The 25,916-nt window shown below is 37.9% G+C and overlaps 1 long non-coding RNA gene across 1 annotated transcript in view; it reads left to right on the top strand.

Moving 5' to 3' along the window:
- The window catches only part of LOC112584579, a 123,471-nt gene extending 98,642 nt beyond the window's left edge, over positions 1–24,829 (top strand). Inside the window, exons 3-4 of the long non-coding RNA XR_003108872.3 lie at positions 22,917–23,023; positions 24,376–24,829. This is a non-coding gene — a long non-coding RNA (uncharacterized LOC112584579). The remainder of the gene's footprint in view (positions 1–22,916; positions 23,024–24,375) is intronic.
- The last annotated feature ends 1,087 nt before the right edge of the window (positions 24,830–25,916 follow it).

The following is a 25,916-nucleotide window of genomic DNA, read 5'->3' as shown; positions in this document are numbered from 1 at the left end:
TCTTGATGAAAGTGAAAGAGGAAAGTGAAAAAGTTGGCTTAAAACTCAATATTCAGAAAATTAAGATATGGCATCCGGTTCCATCCCTTCATGGCAACTAAATGTGGAAAAAGTGGAAACAGTGGCTGACTTTATTTTGGGGGTTCCAAAATCACTGCAGATGGTTATTGCAGTCATGAAACTATAAGATGCTTGCTTCTTGGAGGAAAAGTTATGACCAGCCTAGACAGCATATTCAAAAGCAGAGACATTACTTTGCCAACAAAGGCCCATCTAGTCAAAGCTATGGTTTTTCCAGTACTCATGTATGGATGTGAGAGTTGAACTATAAAGAAAGCTGAGTGCCTAAGAATTGATGCTTTTGAACTGTGATGTTGAAGAAGACTCTTGAGAGTCCCCTGGACTTCAAGGACATCAAACCAGTCAATCCTAAAGGAAATCAGTCTTGAATATTCATTGGAAGGACTGATGCTGAAGCAGAAGCTCCAATACTTTGGCAAACCTGATGCAAAGAACTGATTAATTGGAAGAGACCCTGATGCTGGGAAAGATTGAAGGCGGGATGAGAAGGTGACGACAGAGGATGAGATGGTTGGATGGCATCATGGACTCAATGGACATGAGTTTTAGTAAATTCTGGGAGTTGGTGATCGACTAGGAGGCCTGGTGTGCTGCAGTCCATGGGGTCACAATGACATGACTGAGCAGTGGATTGAACTGAACTGAACTGAAGGATTAGCTGTCTCAGAACAATGGACTGGTTCCAATTTGAGAAAGGAGTATGACAATGCTGTATATTGTCACCCTACTTATTTAACTTATATGCAGAGTACATCATGTGAAATGCTGGGCTGGATGAAGGACAAGCTAGAATCAGGATTGCTGCGAGAAATATCAATAACCTCAGATATGCAACAAATGATATCACACTTATGGCAGAAAGCAGAGAGGCCTGCTTCATACAGGCCTCTGGATGTGAAAAAGGGGAAAAAGGGGAGTGAAAAAGCTGGCTTACTATTCAACATTCAAAAAACTAAGATTATGGCATCCGGTCCCATCACTTCATGGAAAATAGATGGGGAAACAATGGAAACAGACTTGGTAGACAGAATGCCTGTATATCTCCGGTTGGAAGTTGGTAAATTTGTACATGAGGCAGTGATCAAAACCATCCCAAAGAAAAAGAAGCACAAGAAGGCAAAATGGTTGTCTGAGAAGACTTTACAAATAGTTGAGGAAAGAAGAGAAGCAAAAGGCAAGGGGGAAAGGCAAAGATATACCCAACTGCATGCAGAGTTCCAGAGAATAGCAAGGAGAGAGAAGAAGGCCTTCTTAAAAACAATGTAAAGAAATAGAGGAAAATAGTATAATGGGAAGATGAGAGATCTCTTCAAGAAAATTGTAGATATCAAAAAAATTTCATACAAGGATGGGCACAATAAAGGACAGAAATGGTAAAGACCTAACAGAAACAGAAGAGGTTAAGAAGAGGTAGCAAGAATACACAGAAGAACTGTACAAAAAAGATCTTCACTACCCAGATAATCACAATGGTGTATTCACTCACCTAGAGCCAGATAACCTGGAATGTGAAGTCAAGTGGGCCTTAGGAAGCATTATTATAAACAAAGCTAGTGGAGGTGATGGAATTCCAGCTGAACCTATTTAAAGTCATAAAAGATGATGCTGTTAAAGTGCTGCACTCAATACATCAGCAAATTTGGAAGACTCAGCAGCAACCACAGGACTAAAGGAGGACAATGCAGAGAATGTTAAAACTACTGAACAATTGCCCTCATTTCACATGCTAGCAAGGTTATGGTCCAAGTTCTTCAAGCTAGGCTTTAGCAATATGTGAACCAAGATCTTCCAGATGTACGAGTTGGGTTTTGAAGAGGCAGAGGAATCAGAGATCAAATTGACAACAGCTTTTGGATCATGGATAAAGCAAGGAGTTCCAGAAAAACATCTACTTCTGCTTCATTGATTATAATGAAGCCTCTGATTGGTAGATCACAACAAACTGTGAAAAATTTTTAAAGAGATGGGATTATCAGACCACCTTATCTGTCTCCTGAGAAACTTGTACATGACTATTGGAAAAACCATAGCTTTGACTAGATGGACCTTTGTTAGCAAAGTGATGTCTCTGTTTTTTAATATGCTGTCTAGGTTTGTCATAGCTGTTCTTCCAAGGAGTAAGTGTCTTTTAGCTTCATGGCTGCAGTTACCATTTACAATGATTTTGGAACCCAAGATAATAAAATCTGTCACTGTTTCAGTTGTTTCCCCATCTATTTGCCATGAAGTGATGGGTGCAGTGCCATTATCTTAATTTTTTGAATGTTGAGTTTTAAGCCAGCTTTTTCCCTTTCCACTTTCACCTTCATCAAGAGGCTCTTTAGTTCCTCTTCACTTTCTGTCATTAGGATGATATCATTTGCATAACTGAGGTTACTGATACTTCTTCCACTATACTGATTCCAGCTTGAGCTTCATCTACCCACAGATTTCACATGATGTACTCTGCCTGTAAGTTAAATAAGCAGGGTGACAATATACAGCCTTGATGTACTCCTTCCCCAATTTTGCATCAGTTCATTGTTCCATGTCCAGTTCTAACTGTTGCTTCTTGAACTGCATACAGGTTTCACAGGAAGCAGGTAAGGTGGTCTAGTATTCCCATCTCTAAGTATTTTCCACAGTTTTTGTGATCCACACAGTAAATGACTTTAGCATATTTAAGGAAGCAGAAGTAGATTTTTTTTCTCAAATTCCCTTGCTTTTTCTGTGATCCAATGGATGTTGGCAATTTGGTCTCTGGTTCCTCTGCCTCTTCTAAATCCAGCTTGTACATCTGGAAGCTCTCGATTAATTTACTGTTGAAGCCTAGCTTGGAGAATTTTGAGCATTGCCTCACTAGCATATGGCCACTGCTGAGTTTTCTAAATTTGCTGGTATATTGAGTGCAGCACTTTCAGTTCAGTTCAGTTCAGTTGCTCAGTCGTGTCCGACTCTTTGTGACACCATGAACTGCAGCATACCAGGCCTCCCTGACCATCACCAACTCTCGGAGCCTACCCAAACTCATGTCCATTGAGTCGGTGATGCCATCCAACCATCTCATCCTGTCATCCCCTTCTCCTCCTGCCCTCAATCTTTACCAGCATCAGGGTCTTTTCAAATGATTCTTCACATCAGGTGGCCAAAGTATTGGAGTTTCAGCTTCAGCATCAATCCTTCCAATGAACACCCAGGACTTGTCTCCTTTAGGATGGACTGGTTGGATCTCTCAAGAGTGTTCTCCAACGCCACAGTTCAAAAGCATCAATTCTTCAGCGCTCAGCCTTCTTCACAGTCCAACTCTCACATCCATACATGACCACTGGAAAAACCATAGCCTTGACTAGACAGACCTTTGTTGGCAAAGTAATGTCTCTGCTTTTCAATATGCTGTCTAGGTTGGTCATAACTTTCCTTCCAAGGAGTAAGCGTCTTTTAATTTCATGGCTGCAATCACCATTTGCAGTGATTTTGGAGCCCCCAAAAAACAAAATCTGACACTGTTTCCACTGTTTCCCCATCTGTTTCCCATGAAGTGATGGGACCAGATGCCATGATCTTAGTTTTCTGAAGGTTGAGCTTTAAGCCAACTTTTTCATTCTCCTCTTTCACTTTCCTCAAGAGGCTTTTTAATTCCTCTTCACTTTCTGCCATAAGGGTGATGTCATCTGCATTTCTGAGTTTATTGATATTTCTCCTGGCAATCTTGATTCCAGCTTGTGCTTCTTCCAGCCCAGCATTTCTCATGATGTACTCTGCATATAAGTTAAATAAGCATGATGACAACGTACAGCCTTGACATACTCCTCTCCTGATTTGTAACCAGTCTGTTGTTCCATATCCAGTTCTAACTGTTGCTTCCTGACCTGCATACAGGTTTCTCAAGACTTTAGCAGAAGCATCTTTTAGGATTTTAAATAGCTCATCTGATATTTCATCAGTTCCACTAGCTTTGTTTATAGAAATGCTTCTTTAAGGCCCACTTGACTTCATACTCCAGGATGTTTGGCTCTAGATGAGTGATCACCCATCATGGTTATCTGGGTCATGAAGACTTTTTATGTACCGTTCTTCCGTGTATTCTTGCCACCTCTTCTTAATGTATGCATGCATGATCAGTCATTTCAGTCATGCCTGACTCTTTGCGAACTATGGATTATAGTCCACCAGGCTCCTCTGTCCATGGGATTTTTCAGGCAAGAATACAGGACTGGGTGGCCATTTCCTTCTCCAGGGGATCTTTCTGACCCTGGAATTGAATTCCTATCTCCTCAGTCTCATGCATTGCAGGGTCATTCTTTACTCACTGTGCCACATATATATTAATATATCATATATGCAGATGATATCAACCTAATGACTGAAAGAGAAGAGGAACTAAAGAGCCTCTTAATGAGAAGAGTGAAATAGTAGAGTGAAAAAGCTGACTTGAAACTCAACATTCAAAAAATGAAGATCACAACCTCTGTCCCTTGACTTCATGGCAAATAGAAAAGGTAAAAGTAGAAGAAGTCGTGACACATTGTATTTTCTTGGCTGCAGCCATGAAACTAAAGCATGTTTTCTCCTTAGAAGGAAAGCTATGAGAAGCCTAGGCAGTGTGTTAAGAAGCAGAGACATCACATTGCCGACAAAGGTCCATATAGTCAAAAGCCCCGTAGTCATGTATGGATGTGAGAGTTGGACCATAAAGAAGGCTGGGTGCTTGATGAGTCTGGCTAATGGTTTGTCATCACAGCACTGTTTATAATAGCCAGGACATGGAAGCAACCTAGATGTCCATCAGCAGATGAATGGATAAGAAAGCTGTGGTACATATACACAATGGAGTATTACTCAGCCATTAAAAAGAATAGATTTGAATCAGTTCTAATGAGGTGGATGAAACTGGAGCCTATTATACAGAGTGAAGTAAGCCAGAAAGAAAAACACCAATACAGTATACTAACACATACATATGGAATTTAGAAAGATGGTAATGATAACCCTGTATACGAGACAGCAAAAGAGACACAGATGTATAGAACAGTCTTATGGACTCTGTGGGAGAGGGAGAGGGTGGGATGATTTGGGGGAATGGCATGGAAACATGTATAATATCATATAAGAAACGGATCGCCAGTCCAGGTTTGATACAGGATCCTTGGGGCTGGTGCACTGGGATGACCCAGAGGGATGACGGGGATGGAGGTGGGAGTGGGGGTTCAGGATGGGGAACACGTGTATGCCCATGGTGGATTCATGTTGATGTGTGGCAGAAACAATACAATATTGTAAAGTAATTAGCCTCCAATTAAAAATAAATTTAAATTAAAAAAAAAAGAAGGCTGGGTGCCGAAGAATTGATGCCTTTAATTGTGGTGCTGGATAAGACTCCTGAGTCCCTTGGACTGCCAAGAGATCAAACCAATAAATTGTAAAATAAATCAACCCTGAATATTCATTGGAATTAATATTCATTGATACCGAAGTTGAAGGACCAATACTTCGACTACGTGATGCAAAGAGCTGACTCATTGGAAAAAAACCCTGGTGAGAAAACTGAAGGCAAAAGGAGAAGGGGGCTGCAGAGGATGAGATTATTAGATAGCATCACTGACTCAGTGGACAGGAATTTGAGCAAACTCTGGGAGATAGCGAAGTACGGGGGTGCCTGATGTGCTACAGTCCATGGGGTTGCAGAGAATCAGATAGGACAGCAACTGAACAACAACAATGTAATAAAGAAATTTTCCTTCAATTTTCATTAGTAAACCAATTTATCAGTAACAGAATAGGTAGAAGAAAAATGTAAAGGATTTTTGCTGTAAACATTTTTGCTTTTTTGGGTGCAAAGTTCCATATGTTAAAGTATTCACTCTGTCTTTTCAATATAGAACTAGTGGGACTCAGTGGATTTCCTTGCTTCCTGATGTTTTGAATTTGTGAGCTGCTTAACATTAAAAAAACCCTGCATGTTCAAGCAAAGGTCTACTGTATTGTGTTCATTTATTTCAGTCCATTCATAGCTGATACCTGTTTTGGTTTATTTATAGTTTTGAAAAAGCATAGTTGTGAGAGGCTGAATATACAAATAATGTCCAAATATCATATCAAAATAAAACTCTGATTTTCCTAGCAAACAAGCGCTTCTCCTTTGAATATGTTAAAATTGTTTGAACCAAATTAATATCGATCTCCCCTACTATATTTTCAGGTTCCCAAGTGTAAGAAGTGCATATTTTCCTCGCCACTGTATTCCACTAACCTAGCCTGTACATAGTAGATACTCAATAGATATCTGCTGACTTAACTGAAACAGTGATTCCTACAGTACTACTTAGTAAAAGAAATATATTACTTAATAATAGGGTCTAAAAATGGTTAACCTCAGGATGCTCCAATATTTCTGAACCACATACCTTTTATGTAAGACCTGAGTGTAACCCCTCATATTGTCCTGTTGGAAAATTATCCCCCTACTTCCCTTCAATCCCCATGAGTACCTTCACCTTTTCTTAGGTATTGGGCAAACTACTCATTTAAGACTCTAATAAAAATGGCACTTGAGATTGACTGTGTTCCTCTAATGCCCCCTTACGTTATTCATACTTCTGTATATTTTCCCATAATTATGTATTTACATCTTTTCCCCTTCAGAATCTGAATTTCTCAAAATAGAATCCTATACTCTATTCATCTTTCACAAAAAAGGAAGCAGTATAAGCAATTAAGTTTACTGTGTGCTAACCAGGTACCATGAGAACATACTGTTGTTTCATTTATCCTTATAATAACCCTAAAAATAAAATAATATTATCTGCCTTTTGCAGATGAGAAAGACAAATCTGAGACAGGTGAAAGGTATTGTTGAAGGTCACACATCAAGGGAATAGCAAAGATGAACTTTGAATTCAGACATAATTTACTCCAAATTCTGTAATCTGAGCCTGTTTCATAGACTATTACATTCAATTACCTAAAGTCCTAATCTTGTCTAATTTTCTCTTTGCCATATAATATAGTTCCTACTTATCTGTGAAATTTCATTGTCTGTAGACACCATAAATTTAGAGAGCACACATAAATTTACCAACTGAAATATTCAATCCTATGTCAAGCTCCACATTTATGTTAAAGTACTACTTAAAATACAATTATTTAAAAAGTAGCATTCTTTTTTATAGCATAAAATTTCCTTCCTTAACATTCTAATTCCTAAAGAAAGCTATTCATGTTTAAAATGTATATACTAAACTGCATTTTAATCCTTTTATATTATTCTGCATTTTGTAATTTAGAAAGGAAAGGTTGCTAGTCAAAAGTCATTCTCAGATTTATTTGCCTAACTTCTATATGCAAATGGGATTTCTAGATGGTTCTACTATAAGCTAAGGCCTTAGAGGTGATTTAACATTTTAGTACATCAAAGATTATTGTTGACATTAATGTGATGAAATAAAAAGCAGCAATGTTTGAACTGTTCTCAGAGTGCTATTTGCAACATGTAAAATACTCATTAAATATAACCTGGAGTTTATAAATTGACTTATGTCACCAATGAACCCAACACTACCATTTATTTCTACATGCTTTTTATTAAACACATCATGAGATCAAAATGACAGAAGTACATTCTTTCATAATAAGTAGAAATATGAAGCTGTTTTTAAGCTGTATTTTAAAAAGGTAATAACATGCACTTTGTATTTCTTTTCTAAGCACAGTACATCAGCTAAAGCTCAAGTCCTATTTCCTACTAAAAATAGACCTCAGTATGAAAGGGGGAGAGGCAAGGAAGAAACAACAGTGCTTTCCTCTTATAGAAAATTATATTTCTTGGGCTCCCTTCTCCTAAGTGAAATGAGAATCATGTAGACTTTGCATTCTTCCCCTTATATCTTGGAACTTCTAAAGCACATTTTAACTCTTTCTCCCATTTGCTTTTTTAGCATAGAGGAATTTATTTGTATATATTTTCATATGTATAGTTTTAACCATATGGTAAGGGGGCTTCCCTGGCAGCTCAGCTGGCAAAGAATCCACCTGCAATGCAGGAGACCCCGATTCAATTCCTGGGTCGGGAAGATCACCTGGAGAAGGGATAGGCTACCCACTCCAGTATTCTTGGGTTTCCTTGGTGGTTCAGTTTGTAAAGAATCCACCTGCAATGTGTGAGATCTGGGTTCAGTCCCTGGGTTGGGAAGATACCCTGGAGAAGGGAATGGCTACCTACTCCAGTATTCTGGCCTGAAGAATTCAGGGGACTCTATAGTCCATGGGGTTAAAAAGAGTCAGATAGAACTGAGTGACTTTCACTTTCAAACATATGGTAAAAGTTATAAAGAAATGGTTTACACAATAATCAAAGAAAAATAGACTGACAGTAAACTAGAAATGTATTCATCAGTGGAAGATGTGAATGCCAGACAAAAACACCTTGGTGATACTTTCCTTCTTTTTTTAATTTATTCTTCATATTCTCCTCCATGATTTGAGAACTAAAGTCAAAGACCAAGCATCTGCTTATGTGCAATTACATGGCATTTGGCACACACTCTACACTGCCTAGAAGTGAAGAATAATGAGATATTGTTTTGTTTTTTGCTTAATACCATCCTTAAGTAAACTACTATGATAATGACTTGACTACTATGCCCCATGTTCATGTGTCCATTTTCTTTGTGAGGAGAAATAAAATAGAAAACCACTGGAGGATGAAGTAAGACAACAGGAAACAGATAACTCTAGGCAACACAGGGTTTTTCTTCACCCAAACAATGTTCTGTGATTTTAAAATAGAAACTTCCACATCCTTAATTTCATTGACTCTAAGATACCAATCACTGGAGACACATCCTAATTTAAGAGTTGTTGAAGTATGAAAAAATATTTTAGAAACAGTGAAATATGGTAAATAACTGGATTTCTGTCTTCTTTCAAAAATTGAAGTATTTGCCATGCTAGAGCTGTGACCTCTCTTGGCAACAATAGCTCTGTCAAGTAATGGCTGTTCCATTTGGTTTGCTTTCTTTTTCTTGCTTCCTCCTTTCCTCCCATTTTCTTCATTATTTTGTCATTAATTTCATACATATTCTGCTAGTGTCTCCCAAGAGACACTGGGAAGACATTGGTTAATGAAATAAGCAGCATTCTTGCCTTCAAAGAGCTTACCTTGCAGCTAGAAGGGACAGACTGTAAATAAAAAGTCAATAACATGATAATTTCAAAAGTAGGGAGTGCTATGAAGAAAATAAAACCAGAACATGGAATATAAAGTGACTGAGGAAGTGCGTGTATTATTTTGATGATGTGAGAAGACCTCCTTGAAGAGGGCACTTCTGACTTAAGCCTTTGTTGGTGGGAAGGAGCCAGTTCTGTGGAGGTCATCTCTTAGTTTTCTGACCCATCTTTTTGGGTATATTTATTATTGTTTCCTTTGGAAACCCCTTTCTTTGTACTGGCTTCTTAATATCCTGCAAACTTTTCCTTTGATTCTCTTCTCATTTTCACTGTTTCTTGATGATTTTATCAAATATTTAATCATGATTTAAACTTTGAAGATTCTGGTATTTTTAATCTTAAATCCAATCTAGTATCATTTTTATAACTGCTTAGTAACAGCCATTCCACCTGGAAAGTTGACAACACCACATACTCCAAGAAGGCTCAGATTGACATTATTTATCTCATCCTTATTAAGTTCCTCCTTCTTCTGATTTATGGTAATGATTATATTGTGTGCACTATGTTATTTTAACAAGCACTTTTGTTGTTCTTCCTATGAACTTGAAACTATTCCAATTGCTTTACAAATACTGTATGAGATTATATATTCATTGAAATAAGGGACTATGCTTTTTTTTTTTCATCTTTTTATTTCCTGCTCTTCGTATAAAAAGGACAATTCAATAAAACCTTGGTGAGGGAAAAAAAGGAAATAATAAATAAGTAAATGAACACAATGAATGCAACTGTAGAGAGTCAGTTGTTATTGAGAGGAATGAAAAAGATTGCTGACCAGACACAAGTTACCCGATTGCCAGGCGGCAATGAGGAGTTTCGTGTTTGTGCTCTGAATTTGCAGGAGTACAAATTTGCATAGTTATTGCTGTCTTCTATGTCTGCATATAGCAAAAAAAGAAGTATAGCATTGATTTAAAGTCAGATTTTGTGATGTGCACATGGTGAAAAGATAACATCACATGGGAATGGAGAGCTGGAGAAGGTGGAAGTCAGATCATTCCCAGGTTTAAGCTGAGTGAAAAGGAAGCATCAAGATTACTGATAAGGAAGAGTAGAGAAATAAAGAGAATTAAGAGAAAGTAAAAAACTAAGACTATGAGCTCAGAATAGGCTTAGGAGACGAAAGTGAAATGTGTATAACACACACATACATTCTTTTTTTTACTTAATTTTTTTTTTAAATTGTTACTACTTTTTAAAATTGGAATATAGTTAATTTACAATGCTGTGTTCAAGTGTAAAATAATTGTACTGCAAAATAATTCATATAACAATAATTCAGACTCTTTTCCATTATAGATTATTACAAGATATTGAGTATAGTCTCCTGTGCTATATGGTAGGTCCTTATTGTTACCTTGGAGAAGGAAATGGCAGCCCACTCCAGTATTCTTGCCTGGAAAATCCCATGGACCACGGAGCCTGATAGGTTACTGTCCATGGGGTCGCAAAGAATCGGACACAACTGAGCGACTTCACTTTATTGTTACCTATTTTATATATCCAATTAAATATATATAGTGTGTATATGTTAATCCCAATCTCCTAATTTATCCCCACCCCCTACTGCCCCATCACCTTTGGTAATCACAGATTTGTTTTATCTGTGAGTCTATTTCTGTTTTGTAAATAAGTTCATTTGTATCATTTTTATTAGATTCCACATGTAAGTGATATCATATGATATTTGTCTCTCTCTGTCTGACTTACTTCACTTATTATGATAAGTTCTAGATCCATCTGTATTGCTACAAGTGGCATTATTTCATTATTTTTATGGCTAAGTAATGGTCCCTTGTGTATGTATACCACATCTTCTTTATCCATTCATCTGTTGATGGACATTTAGATTGCTTCCTGCTCATATGTACTTTTAATCATATAGTAGTTGTCTAGAATAGTCAGTTCAGTGCAGTCACTCAGTTGTGTCCGACTCTTTGCAACCACATGGACTGCAGCACGCCAGGCTTTGCTGTCCATCACCAATTTCAAGAGCTTGCTCAAACACATGTCCATCAAGTCAGTGATGCCATCCAGCCATCTCATCCTCTGCCATCCCCTTCTCCTGCCTTCAATCTTTCCCAGCATCAGGGTCTCTTCCAATGAGTCAGTTCTTCACATCAGGTGGCCAAAGTATTGGAGCTTCAGCTTCAACATCAGCTGTTAACCCACAAGAACAAATTTAACCCGTAAAAACATCGATGTACATTTTTACCCATAAAAATGTTAACACATTTAATTTTAAATTTTCAAGTAGCTACTTTTTAAAAAATAGGAATAAACAGGTTAAATTTAATAATATATTTTAACTAGCCCAACATTTAACATTTTATTGTTTCAACACATAATCAATGTATGGGCTTCCGTGGTGTCTCAGACAGTAAAATAATCTGCCTGCAATGCAGGAGATCCAGATTCAATCCCTAGGTTAGGAAGATCCCTTGGAGAATGGAATGGTAACCCATGCCAGTGTTCTTGCCTGGAGAATTCCGTGGACAGAGGAGCCTGGCAGGCTACAGTCCATGGGTCACAAAGAGTCAGATACAATTTAGCATCTAACACTTTCGCTTTTCATGATCAATATATAACTATATATATGTAGCATTCACTTTTTCATACTAAGTCTTTCCCAATCAGGAGTGTATTTTACACTTTGCAATTCTCAATTAGAGCTAGCCACATTTCTAATGATCAGTAGCCATATGTGATTATAGTGACTACATTGGACAGAGCAGATCTCCGTCTAAGGAGCCCAGAAAATGGTGAAGTTTGGGGATGATATGTAATTTTTGCATGGTTGCTATATCTCCTTGGATCTTGATGTAACTGGAGTATCACACAGGAAGACTATGAATTAGATACAAAAGATTTCAATCTGAAGAAAATGAGGAGAATAGAACAATCAGGTATAACTCGTCGTCTCTTAGAGGGATATTTTAAAAAGATGCTTCTACTGATATAATTTGTCGTCAAGCTATTTATATCAGTAGAAGAGTATAAATATATATAGGGATTTTTTTACACATATTTCAAGATATTCTTTGGGGAACTAAAGATTACAGCTGTCTTTTTATCTAGTTCTAACCACTTCAAGATTATAAGTTTACCTTTTTCCATAGGAAAAATACTGTAGAAAAGGCTTCTGATTTTAATTTAAAAAAAAATGTTCTCTAAGCATTTCCACATATCTGGAGGGCTGTGGACTGCTGTCAACGCAAAAACCTCACAGAAAGGTGTGCCTGTGAGAACACATATGTCTAGGGAACGAGACGGTCAAATAGCTTCATCTTCTGTACCTGTCTACCATCAGCGTGGTGTCATTTTTTCAGGAGAAAAATAAATGTTATATGGTCAAATGTATTTAAAACTGTTTTTTTGATATATAATTACATCTACTCATTATCTTCCATAATAAAAGCAATAACCTAAGTTCTTTCAGTACACAGTTTCAAAAGACTCTGGAAGATGAAAATGAGTTTCTGCTCCCTTGAAACTTCAATTATGATGCTATATTTTTAAAAATGTCTTGAGACTTCCCTGGTGGTCCAGTGTTTAAGACTCCACACTTCCAGTGCTGGGGGTGCAGTTTCAATCCCTGGTCGGGGAACTAAGATCCAACATGCTGGATGGTGCGGCCAAAAAATATTAAAAAATAAAAATATCTTGACCATGCTGTCAGCTGCAGGTCATTACCAAAAATGACTTCAGGATATTTGATTGGATGCCACACATGAAGGTTTTCATGTCCATGTTATTCATCATTGTATCTGTGATGCCAATAGCCAGTTCTTGGCTATGTGATAACAAAGGGAATTAAATTTTCCAAAAGCATGTTTTAGATGGCAGTATCCATTAATTAACCCTATTTAAAAAGTGTGCTTATTCCAAAAACAAAGGCAGGCCCAGTAAATTCTGCCATCTTTTTCTACTCAAAATCCAATCATTGCTGAACTACTTCATTGTCTACTGATGCCAAAAAGAAGACAAAGCAAAAGTGAAACAAAAACAATAAACACTAAGACAGATTTTTGGGGACATTAAGCAGTTACTGGCTTCTGGTTCTGTGCTAGTACATTATGATAAATATCAACTATTACTTCTTACTGCTGGTATTTTGCCTTATGGTGCTGCATCTGTGTTTAGCCAAAAAAAAATGCCAGATGGCATTGAGAAACCAATTGCTCACTATGCAAGAACAATGACACATACATTATACATAAACAGACATAGCTTCAGCAGTTATCAAGGGAGCCAAAAATTCCCATAACCACTTTTGGCAGGCTCTTCCAATTAATGAAATATGGACTTCTCAGACTATTTTTTGAGGATTCCTTTTTAAGGATAATCATACACCTTTACTTAGGTAACCATATATGCAACTTGAACTTTTCTGTCACCTACCTCCCTGGAAATTAGAAGATTAATTTCTAAAACCCTTTCCTTAGGTCACCAGTTATTGCATTCTGATTATGTTGTCCTTCTATCATACTTTTCAGTTCAGTTTGGTTCAGTCGCTCAGTCGTGTCCAACTCTTTGCGACCCCATGAATCGCAGAACGCCAGGCCTCCCTGTCCATCACCAACTCCCGGAGTTCACTCAGACTCACGTCCATCGAGTCAGTGATACCATCCAGCCATCTCATCCTCTGTTGTCCCCTTCTCCTCCTACCCCCAATCCCACCCAGCATCAGAATCTTTTCCAATGAGTCAACTCTTCACATGAGGTGGCCAAAGTACTGGAGTTTCAGCTTTAGCATCATTCCTTCCAAAGAACACCCAGGGCTGATCTCCTTTAGAATGGACTGGTTGGATCTCCTTGCAGTCCAAGGGACTCTCAAGAGTCTTCTCCAGCACCACAGTTCAAAAGCATCAATTCTTCGGTGCTCAGATTTCTTCACAGTTCAATTCTCACATCCTTACATGACCACTGGAAAAACCATAGCCTTGACTAAACAGACCTTTGTTGGCAAAGTAATGTCTCTGCTTTTGAATATGCTATCTAGGTTGGTCATAACTTTTCTTCCAAGGAGTAAGCGTCCTTTAATTTCATGGCTGCAGTCACCATCTGCAGTGATTTAGGAGCTCAAAAAAATAAAGTCTGACACTGTTTCCAGTGCAACAGTTAGAACTGGACATGGAACAACAGACTGGTTCCAAATAGGAAAAGGAGTACATCAAGGCTGTATATTGTCACCCTGCTTATTTAACTTATATGCAGAGTACATCATGAGAGACGCTGGGCTGGAGGAAGCACAAGCTGGAATCAAGATTGCCGGGAGAAATATCAATAACCTCAGATCATACCTTTTCATACTGTCAGCTACAAATTGGCACTTACCAAGAGCATTGCCAAGGACTGAACAACAAAGGTATTTGCCATCTGCAGCACCCCACTCCAGTATTCTTGCCTGGAAAATCCCATGGACAGAGGAGTCTGGTAGGCTATAGTCCATGGGGTCGCAAAGAGTTGGACATGACTGAGTGACTTCACTTCACTCTATGGAGATTGAACCCCAAGCTGCTATTGCTGTTGACCTTCAACAAGCCCCGTGGAAGTTCAGGGTGGAGTGAGGCACTCTGTGTTCCAGGGAATCTGGTGGGACAGGTCTTCAGATAGTTGGATGTTTTTAGGTGACATCAGATCCTCATGACTAACAAAAACCATTTTGTAAAATGAGTGCTTCATGGTATTGAACTCCCCCTTCACCAAAACCTTATATATTAACTTTCCCCCACTGCTGCTTTGAAACAATCTCACAGAGCTATCTGAGATACTGCCTCCTGGGCTGCAGTCCTCCCCAAATAAAACTTATCTCACAACTCTCAAGTTGTACACCTTTGTTTTAGTCGACAATACCGCTTTACAATGATGAAATGTCAGAAGAACAACTACTCAAGGAATTCATGCATATTATAATTTTTTCACTGATTTTCTCACTCATAACTGACTGTTTCTTGAGAAATCTTTTTTCTGTCCTTATGAGAAGTGATTTTTATGTTATCTTGGATATATTCAAACAACATATTTAGAAACTCTTAACATTAAAAACTTGATTAAAGATTAGGTCTGGTGACATAGAGAACATCATGATATTAAAAGTATGTAAAAAAAAAATAAAAAAAATAAAAGTATGTAAATATTCATAGTATATGCCACATGATGACCAAATAAAAAAGTAAAGATCAACAACTTTGACTTTTCCTAAATTGTTACAAAGAAAAAAATTTATTATTTTTATAGGTATCTTCTTCTGTCATCCATTGTAAACCTAACATTAACAACCAGTGGTTCCTGATAGTTATTTATAACACTTGGATTACTGAACACCTCAGTTTTGGGCAATAGCATTTCCTATACTTAAATAGAGTTTACATAATTTTTTTTCAAAGATTTCTGGCCATGGTAGTACTATGAATTTAGGCTTTAAAAATCTATACATCCAAACCTAACCATATAACAATGATAAATAAATTATTAGAACCAAAACAAAAGTTATAGGTGTATCTTTAAGCTAAAATCGCTTTAAGCCAGAAACACAACATATAAGCTGCATGAAGGATGATGTTATGGGCTTTGGACCTAGTCTAAAAGAGCCTTGGAGATGGATTCTTACAGGGTAACAAGGATAGAAAGCACCATATACTGGGAAAATGGATAAAAGTTCATGACGGAAACCTGGGGATATGGATAGGATATCTCTTTCCTATCCTTGAAAAGAGATCAGAGAATTCTGTGACTATTGCCTGGGGCTGGGGCTTCTGAAAGCTGTTGAAGAAAGCAGCAGCTAAGCAAGCAGCACCTGGGCCAAACCACCTGCTGATTCAGTGACTAACCTTGCAACTTCTCCAGTGTTGCCTTGGGACAGAAGCCACTAATGGCCATAAGAGGAGATGAGGAGGAAGGGAATGGTAAGTAGTTTCCACCAATTATGAAATCAAACTTGAATTTTTCAATCACATACAGAAAAGGTAGCATTAAGGAAGAGGAGGAACGAAATTGACAAAAAGGAGTCATTCACTTGTGACAGAAATGCAAGCAATATAGAATCTTAAAATGGCTTAAACATATGTTAATCATCAAACAGGTAATGAAAATAACCATAAAAATGAATTATGAAATACTGTAGATAGCTATAAATTAAGGTAAAAAGTAACCAGTTAGAAATTCTTGAAATAAAAAATACAGGTTTTAGGTTGAAGAGCTCAATAGATCGGAATTTTAGACTGGACCTACTTGCAGAAAAAAATATGATAGTATTTAAAATTCCGCCAACATGAAGCACAGGGAGATAACAAGAAAAACAAGGAAATGGGAGAAATGATAGCTAGATGAAAAGGCTCCAGTATACTTCTAATAAAAGTCCCAGAACTAAAAATGATGGAAATTGTGAAGAAGCTGTCAAAAAGATAATGGCTGAGAATTTCCAGAACTGGAAGAAGAAAAATCATCAAGCAGAAATAATACATTAAGAGCAGGGTAGAATGAATAAAATCTAAACAAATATACATCCAAAGGAAATTTAAGAACATCAAGCATGAGGAGACTGTCTGCAGAGCTATCAAAGAGAAAAGGCAGGTGACCATAAAAGGCCCATAACAAGACTGACAGCAAATTTCTCATTAATCAAATTATACTTCAAAAGTACTTTGAAGTCATTTTATTTTTTATTATTAGTAGTGACTTTATTTTTTTTTTAACAGCAGTTTAGATTTGCAACAAAATTGAGAAAAGTGAAAGTGGCTCAGTCGTGTCCAACTTTTTGCAACCCCATGGACTATACAGCCCATGGAATTCTCTAGGCCAGAATACTGGAGTGGTAGCTTTTCCCTTCTCCAGGGGATCTTCCCAACTCAATCCGGGGTCTCCGGCAGGCAGATTCTTTACCAACTGAGCTACAGGGAAGCCCTAACAAAATTGAGAAGGAAGTCAAAGATTCCACTGTCCCCATACTTAATAGCCTCCACCATAATCAACATCATTTATTGGAATAGTACATTTTTTTTTTTAACCAAGGATGAACCTACCTTGACACTTTATAATCACCCAATGCTGATAGTTTTTCTCAAGGTTGGCATTTTTCTCTTGTTGGCATCTTTTACTTAGTAATATTCATTTAAGTCTCTTCCACATCTTTTCATGGACTGATAGTTCATTTCTTTTTACCTCTGAATAATATTTCATTGTCTGGATGTACCACAGTTCATTTATCTATTCTCCTACTGAAGGACATTTTGGTTGTTTCCAAGTTTGGGTAATTATAAATGAAACTGCTGTAAACATCCATGTGCAGGATTTTGTATGGACTTAAGCTTTTTCTTCCTTTGGGCAAATATCAAGGAACATGATTGCTAGATCATTTGGTAAGAATAAGCTTAAATAAGAAATGTTCACTTGTCTTTCAAAGTTGGCTCTACCAACTGCATTCCCATTTTTGTATGAGATTTCCAGTTGCTCCACATCCCCACCAGCATTCAGTTCAGTTCAGTTCAGTTCAGTCACTCAGTTATGTCTGACTCTGTGTGACCCCATGGACTGCAGAACTCCAGGCCTCCCTGTCCATCACCAACTCCCAGAGCCTACTCAAGGAAGTAGGCTTCCTACTCATGGAAGTCATGTCCATTGTGTCAGTGATGCCATCCAACCATCTCATCCTCTGTCATCCCCTTTTCCTCCTACCTTTAATCTTTCCCAGCATCAGGATCTTTTCCAGTGAGTCAGTTCTTCACATCAGATGGTCAAAGTTTTGGAGTGTCATCTTCAGCATCAGTCCTTCCAATGAATATTCAGGACTGACTTCCTTTAGGATGGACTAGTTTGATCTCCTTGCAGTCCTACAGACTCTCAAGAGTCTTTTCCAACACCACAGTTCAAAAGCACCACAGTTCAATTCTTCAGTGCTCAGCTTTCTTTATAATACAACTCTCACATCCATACATGACTACTGGAAAAACCATAGCTTTGACTACATGGGCCTTTGTTGGCAAAGTAATGTCTCTGCTTTTTAATATGCTGTCTAGGTAGGTCATAGCTTTTCTTCCAGGAGTAAGCGTCTTTTAATTTCATGGCTGCAGTCACCTTCTGCAGTGATTTGGGAGCCCCCCCAAAAAAAGTCTCTCACCATATCCATTGTTTACCCATCTATTTGCCATGAAGTGATGGGACCAGATGATATGATCTTAGTTTTCGGAATGTTGAGTTTTAAGCCAACTTTTTCACTCTCCTCTTTCACTTCAAGAGGCACTTTAGTTCTTCTTCACTTTCTGCCATAAGGGTGATGTCATCTGCATATCTGAAGTTATTGATATTTCTCCAGGCAATCTTGATTCTAGCTGTACTTCATCCAGCCTGGCATTTCACACGATGTACTCTGCCAATAAGTTAAATGAGCAGGGTGAAAATATACAGCTTTGATGTACTCCTTTCCCTATTTGGAACCAGTCTGTTGTTTCATGTCCAGTTCTAACTGTTGCTTCTTGACCTGTGTACAGATTTCTCAGGAGCCAGGTCAGCTGGTCCCGTATTCCCATCCCTTGAAGAATTTTCCACAGTTTGTAGTGATCCACATAGTCAAAGGCTTTGGCGTAGTCAATAAAGCAAAAGTTTTTCTGAAACTCTCTTGCTTTTTCTATGATCCAGTGGATTTTGGCAATATGATCTCTGGTTCCTCAGTTTCAGTTTCAGTTAGGGGCTCAGTCGTGTCTGACTCTTTTCGACCCATGCACTGCAGCATGCCAGGCCTCCCTGTCCATCACCAACTCTGGAGTTTACTCAAACTCATGTCCATTGAGTTGGTGATGCCCTCCAACCATCTCATCTCATCCTGTCAATGTTTAGGATTTAGTTTATCTAATAGGAGCACAGTGGTATCTCATTGTTCTGACTTGCATTTCCTTGATTACATATGATGTGGAACCTCTTTTCACATGCTTATTTATCAGTTGTGTATATTCTTTGGTGAAGTATGGGTTAAGGGCTTTGGGCCTTTTATTAAATTGAGTTGTTTTTTTCTTTAGCGAGTTTTAAGTTTTTTGTATATTTTGAATAACAATATTTTATCAGATGTCTTTTGTAATATTTTCTCCCAGTCTATGGCTTGTCTGTTCATTCTGCTAACACTGTCTTTCACAGGAGGTGGGGAAGCATTCTATAGTCTTAGGGTTAGGTCTCAGTCTTTTTAGTATGCTTTTTTCCATGCTCCTGGAATGTAAACTTCACAAGTTATTTCTTGTTTTTTTTTTCTTTCTCCCTCTAGGTAGGAGAGGAGGATAGCTAGAGTGGGCTGAAGTTGGGTGTTTCCCCTCCCCAGGTCACTCAGGTTCTGATAATACTCCAGCAAGTTAAACTCTGGTTAACTGGTTTTCCCTGAGGGCAGGCTTTGTTAAAAACAACAGAATGCTCTGGCATGTTTAAAAAGGGTCTCTTCCCCTTTCTCTGCCAGAAGCTGGAGGCAACTCCTCTTTGATATTACGGGAATCAGGTCAAGCTGCTGCTGCTGCTAAGTCTGCTAAGTCGCTTCAGTCGCGTCCAACTCTGCGACCCCATAGACGGCAGCCCACCAGGCTCCCCTGTCCCTGGGATTCTCCAGGCAAGAACACTGGAGTGGGTTGCCATTTCCTTCTCCAATGCATGAAAGTTGAAAGTGAATATTGAAAGTGAAGTCACTCAGTCGTGTCCAACTCTTCGAGACCCCATGGACTGCAGCCTACCAGGCTCCTCCGTCCATGGGATTTGCCAGGCAAGAGTACTGGAGTGGGGTGCCATTGCCTTCTCCTAGAAGTAAATCTCACAGTTGTGTGGCAGCCTCTCTCTGACTGGGTTCCCCTGTAATTTTTAACTCTCTGCCTTGTCCACACTGAGCTTCCAGCAGGTCATCAGTGATGGTTCAAGCTTTCATACTCCAGAAGATTTTTGCTCCCAAGTCTCTGCTCTGATAAGCCGAGAGATAACTCTGTAGTTGCCTTCCGACTCTCCAGACTTCAGGGCAGTGATTTGCTTTGTGCCCTTTTCTCTCTTATGGACCCAAGAAGAATTGACTTTTAGGTCTGTTCATATTTTTACTTGTTGGGACAGAGCAGCAATTTCCAAGTTCCCTATATATGGAACTGTAAACCAAAAGCCCACATCGAGTTTTTGTTCCAAATGGGCTGGGCAAAAGTTGTGGCATCTTGGGATAAAGCCAAATAAGCCAGGCACAAAGGGTGGCAGCTGGAAGAAGGAAAGGTTTGAGGAATTAAAGAAATCCTGGGATTGTTTCTGAACTGAAGAGCAGGTAGTCAAGGCAGATTTAATTCAGTTCCTGCTGCTATGAACATTGGTGTTTTATAAGTGACTATAGGTGGACTCTAGAAGCTCAGTTTCTGAAAAGCGTTTCCCAAGCCTATTCCATGGAACATGATGAAAGAATAAAAATCTCCGCTAAATGATCAAAAAAGTTCCACTGCCAAATATGATTGGAAACCACTGGGTGAAGCAAAATCAAATTTCTTCACAACAGAATTTACCAGAACCTTACTATATCAGCATGCCCTGTAAGTCTCTAAGACATGTATTTAGAATGCAGGGTGTTCAGATCTGCAAACTTTTTTGAACTTAGATTGCCATTTCTTCAGAAAGGCTAATGAGATAATTTACCGCTTATGCTTTGGAAGAAAAGCTTCTTTAGATTTATCTAGTCTTAACATTTTCATGATATTTTCTGACAAGTCTTTGGAGACATAAATAAAGTAAGCAAAATATCATTCTCCAGTCACCATAAAACTCCCCACAAACTGCCCACCCCTGATGATTAAAGACCATTCAGTTAAGGTGGATTCTTACATATGCCAGATTGCCCCATGATTCAATCATACTTTTGTCCATTTTTCCTTCCAATCCTCTCTGCTTTCACTGATTCAGGGTGGAGTAGCTTTCGCAGCTACAAAAGTCACTTGTTAAAGGTCTGGTCTTTCTTTACCTGTTTTATTGCTTCAGGAACCTGCTAAGAGTGTGACTTAAAGCAATCCTAGAATAATGTGTTAAGCTACACATAACTGGTTTGTTTTATAACACTTCATACCACAAATGCATAGAGTCCACAAATGATGGGTACTTCATCTGGTCCTCTTGTTTGGGGCCTAAGAAGTGCTTCCTTTGAATGAACAACTAAATGCCTCATGCAAAGGAGTAACACTGCTGATTTGCTACCGTCTTAGTGGCAAATGGTATTTTATACAATGGCAATATGTTTATCACCCAGAGGAAAATATGCTTGGTTAGAGTAACATTCCAGTAGATGTACCACTCCTATGATATAACCATTCTGGCTCCTAGAATGACAACTTCAGAAGTCAAATGCGTAAACCAGTCCAAACATCCTCATATAGTAAAATCCTGAAGGTTCTTTTAAGACAATATAGAAAAAAAGAATAATACAATAATGATTAAAATCACAGTGAAGAATAAAAAGTAAGTCCACTTACCAAGTACTTATCCAGTGTTCACCATGGCCTAGATGTCTCAGCACTTTTGACACCTGAATCCATTTAATCCCTCTAAAAACTCAGTGAGACAGAGAAGGAGGCCTTAATATCTGGAAACATAACAGACATTATGAATGACTTACAGATATGACATTACAGTATGTGATGTGTTTAATGTGCTGTGCAGTTACATTGAATGTGGTACATTAATTCATTTCCATCAATCATTGCTCATGTATCTGTGATGTGTTGCCTCAGACGATCTCTGCTTTTTCACCAAATAAACCTGTGAAGTACATCAGAGGGATTCAAAATACATTAAAAAATACAATAACTTAATAGTATCTATGCTACTACCTCTTATAACTACCATGTATTATTTTCTCCATTTTAAAGATAAGGAGACTTGAAGAAGTTAGCCATTTGCCCACGGTCACAGAACTAGAAGTGGTGGAGAAATGATTTAAATAAAGGCCATCTGACTCGAGAGAGTTCATGCCTTTACTGGGTCATAAATAAATAAAATGACTTATCAATAGTCTATAGCAGGGTTTTGAAATGAATTTGCATTCGCTATGCTTGTCGTTGGGCTTCTCAGGTGGCGCTAGTGGTAAAGAACCCACCTGCCAATGCAGGAGACATGACACGTGGATTCCATCTCTGGGTCAGGAATATCCCCTGAAGGAGGAAATGGCAACCCACTCCAGTATTCTTGCCTGGGGAATCCCATAGACAGAGGAGCATGGTGGGCTAAGTCCATGGGGTCACAAAGAGTCGGACATGACCGAAGCAACTTAGCATGCACGCACACGCTCCTTGTTTTGTTGCCAAGTCATGTCCGACTCTTTTGCAACTCCATGGACTGCAGCATGCCAGGCTCCTCTGTCCATGGAATTCTCCAAGCAAGAATACTGGAGTGGGTTGCCATTTCCTTCTCCAGAGGATCTTCCTGACCCAGATATGGAACCCAAGTCTCCTGCCTTGGCAGGCGGATTCTTTACCACTAAGCCACCTGGGAAGCCCATTCTCTGGGCAAGTTCTGTGCAAATTTCTTGTCTTTTATTTTCCAAATTATTAATAATTATCTATTTATTTGTGTCCTACTCTGTTCTATAGCAAAGAAGTCATTTCTCTGTATCAAGGCTTTTGTTTCTTGTAATTTATTTCCAGACTTTCTCAGTGGCCAGTCCTAAGGATGTTTGTAGTGCAAAATGACTGCTACAGGTTACTCATGAGCAACAGAACTGACCTCTCCTGGTACTTTGCAAGCTGCTATGGTAATATTTCATTCATTTTGTAAAGAAAGAATAACTTCCAGTGGGGTCTATATTGAATTAGAACTGAGTCTGTGTGGATTTAAGTATACTTCCTGTTAGACTCAATTAAGTGGTCAAGTTTCTGATATCTTAGGTCTCAGATTGACTGTCAGTTTCATGACTACTGTCATGAAGGTCAGTCTCCGTGTCATTATATTCATGGATAAATACACGTATATCTACAGAAAGAATTGCAAATAGAATAGTTTTTTGGTTTCCTTTCACATGTTAACATGACTTTCCAACTCCATTTTGTTTTTCTGAAATGGTAAATCCCAGGATGATCTCTCTCTTAAGAATGATGCCTCAGACCAAAAATGAATGTTAATGGCCCATAGCCTTTAGGGTGAAAAGTCAATTTATTGGGAATTTGCTGTTTAGTATAAGATTTCTTTTAAACCTACATACAATCAAGTGACTATTACAAACTTGTTATTAAATTATAAATGATGGGTGGTTTCTAAGAAAGTGTTATAAAGTATGTAAAATGTAAATGGAATATGAGTTGATACAAGAGAGGAAGGAAGGAAGGAGAGAAGGACTGGAGGGTGAAGGGAAGGGGAATGAAGAGAGAGAGACTAAGGATTTAGAGAGGAACTGATGAATGTCCATCTTTGAACTGGGAGCTAGAGGGACAAAGAGAGTATCTGGCTTCAATAGGGCACATAGTTAGAAAAGTAGAAATCAGGGCTATTGTTTTGACTCTAATTCCTTTTTTTATTGGTTTATGAAATTCAATATCTGTGTCCAGAGAAAATTGCTACTTTGAATAAGAAAGAATGATGGGGCTGGATCATCTCTGTCAGTGACTTGACAGACACATTCCTAATTATCAGGAATGAGTTACAAAAATAGCTAGATCTGGAACAGAAGGCAAGGGAGTAGGTGTCTTCCAAGGAAGGTTACTATTCATGCTCAGATAACCTGTCCCAGTAGCCTAACCTTGGATAACAAAGAATCTTAATAGGATTGAATCTCTAATGTTGAATCTCTAATCCTAATCCTCTAATTACAATTGAATCTCTAATATTTAATGCTCTTTTAACTCACGTATTTGAACTTCTGAGTTTAGTGACCGAAAATTTGGAGCTAATACATTTCTCAATTTCTAGAGCAAATAAATTCTATTACAGAACAGATAGCCACACAAGGCTATGTCATGTGTGTCTGAATGAAAAAGCCCTGATCTAAGGTATCCGTCAAATGTCTTAAAAAAAATTTACATGGAAAATTTTTCACTGTGGTTTGAAAATAATGAACTGTGTCTCAACTATTAAACCTGAAATTTAAACCCATTTGCTTTTTTTCATTAGGTAAAAGACTCATATAAGAAAAGATGCTGTGGAAACACAGAAGAATGGAATCTTAGAATGGCAAGCAGCAGTATAACATTTTAAGCATTTTGTTGTGCTATAACGATTCAAAGATGGAAAATCTTTGAATTTAAACCAGAAATTAAAACCTTCAAATTAAAACTGAAAAATTTAAACCAGAAATCATAGCAATAGTGTAGTAATGTTATGTTATTATTGTTACAATAATTTTAATTTGCATCTGTGTCCCATATGCTCTATGATGTTACATATACCTTGCAATTTTTTATATAACTTGCAATTTTTGATGTTTAGGCATTCCAAATTGGACTGTGACTTGTTTGATCAAAATTGTCATTAAAATACTTGAGAAGATATTTTCTCTTAGTTTATTTGAAATGATTTGGTTTTTCTTGTGTGATGTTATAGATGACAATTAAAGTTTTCTTACTGACTGACTTGCTGTCTTTGATGTATTCTGAAAATCAGAACAGAGCACCAATTGATCCTTCAAAATTCTTGGCATGACACTGATGATATCCAATCAATATCAGGTCATCTGTATTTTCCAAGAATACTAGAGATACTACACCAGTAGCAAAAAAAATTCCTTGATTCTCCCAAACTCTGCATCCTACAATAAGTAATTGTTTGTAGTAAATTGTCCTGACTCTTTTCTTTAACCCTGTGACAAATGGGATGAATCCTTGAGACAAAACTGTTATTGTGTGCTCTCTGCAGTATCACAGTTTACATTGTAGGAATGGAGATTTTGGAGATGTGTCTGCCTAGTCACGCTGTGGTTTGACCAGCACTGCATGCTTGTGGATTCTTAATACATGCTACTTGATGACTGATTTATACACTCCATTTACAAGGTGTTAATGTAAAAAATGGCCACATTCAGTCTCATCTCACTAAATTGAGACAGTTTTTACATTTTTTCCCAGTAATGTCTTTTGTAAACAACACTAAATATTACTTCAAATTCGTCAACAGCTCTTTATGATTAGTGGAGATACTGTGACAACAGAATGTACATGAAATGTCCAAATAAATACATTTTATACTAGACAAACAACACAGATGGTTTTAAATTTTTACTATGGATTTATGGCCTGTGTAATTTGTAGTACACAGCAACTTATTGCAGCTAGTCTGGAGAGTTATTCTGAGTTATAGAACATGATAAATAAGATTTAATAGAACTTTACAAAGTAAAATGAGAATAAAAACACTATGCTTCATCAATGAGGCACAACTGTTACTTTTGTCTAGTATATATGTCAAGTTTTCATTGCATGCACTAGAAATTGCTGTATTTGGGGGTAACAAAAAAGGAGAAGGCCCATGACAATCATTTGCAGTATTAACAATTATTTGAAAGTGAACTTTTTATAAAACAAATTCAAGTGATTTTCCAGAGTTGGAAACATGGGGGACAAAATAACATGAACTTTTGAATCTATCACACTTATAAACCTGTCTCCTTTGCTGAGATTCAGATTTGTCATCTGTAAAATGGAGGAAATAACACCTAC

This window comes from Bubalus bubalis, chromosome 4, assembly GCF_019923935.1.
Source record: "Bubalus bubalis isolate 160015118507 breed Murrah chromosome 4, NDDB_SH_1, whole genome shotgun sequence".
NCBI classification, from domain to species: domain Eukaryota; kingdom Metazoa; phylum Chordata; class Mammalia; order Artiodactyla; family Bovidae; genus Bubalus; species Bubalus bubalis.
Note: the sequence above shows the minus strand (reverse complement) of the source record. Positions and strands in the feature narration are given on the sequence as shown.